The sequence below is a fragment of the Hermetia illucens genome, chromosome 6 (genome assembly GCF_905115235.1).
Source record: "Hermetia illucens chromosome 6, iHerIll2.2.curated.20191125, whole genome shotgun sequence".
In the NCBI taxonomy this organism is placed as follows: domain Eukaryota; kingdom Metazoa; phylum Arthropoda; class Insecta; order Diptera; family Stratiomyidae; genus Hermetia; species Hermetia illucens.
The window spans coordinates 14,046,573-14,047,196 of NC_051854.1; positions in this window are offsets into that span (position 1 = coordinate 14,046,573).

Genomic DNA, 624 nt, shown 5'->3' on the forward strand with positions numbered 1-624 from the left:
CGAGGTATTCATTGGACTGAGCATAAAAATCTATTTTTAAGAAGAACAACTTGATCTTGATGTATGTATCTTGCCAGACTAAAGAATATTTGGATTTTATTCAGAGATAAATTTAAATTTAAGAGTCATTTTGCCTAGAATCACAGGAAATTTGTGGATCCCCCTCACTGTAGGGTCGTTAAAAGAACAGACATAAATAAGATACGACATTAGGCGTTCCATCAATTCTCGCATTTCGTAGGAGGGTTGACGAGGAAAAAATGAGATAGAACATCAATACGTATTTGTAAAAGGCAATAATAAACATTTCGTCTTATAAGAAATAGGCAATTACTTTGAGCCATAAGTGGCTTCCGTTTTACAACTGTAGAGAAAAACGCTTCTTTCGAGTTTTAAAGGGTTGTAAATCGATAGGCCCATATAAAATTGAAATGCTACCTCACTAAACTTGGCAGTATCATGCATTACATCACATCTTATATCGGCATGGCGACTATTTTGATCCTTGGGCCGCATACACGCAGCTTCGTGATGTTTCCTAATTTTTTTCAAGCACCAGTTCTACCATCATTTATAGCTAATGCCAAAACTAGCGTCGATTTCGGAAAGTGCTAATCGAGACCT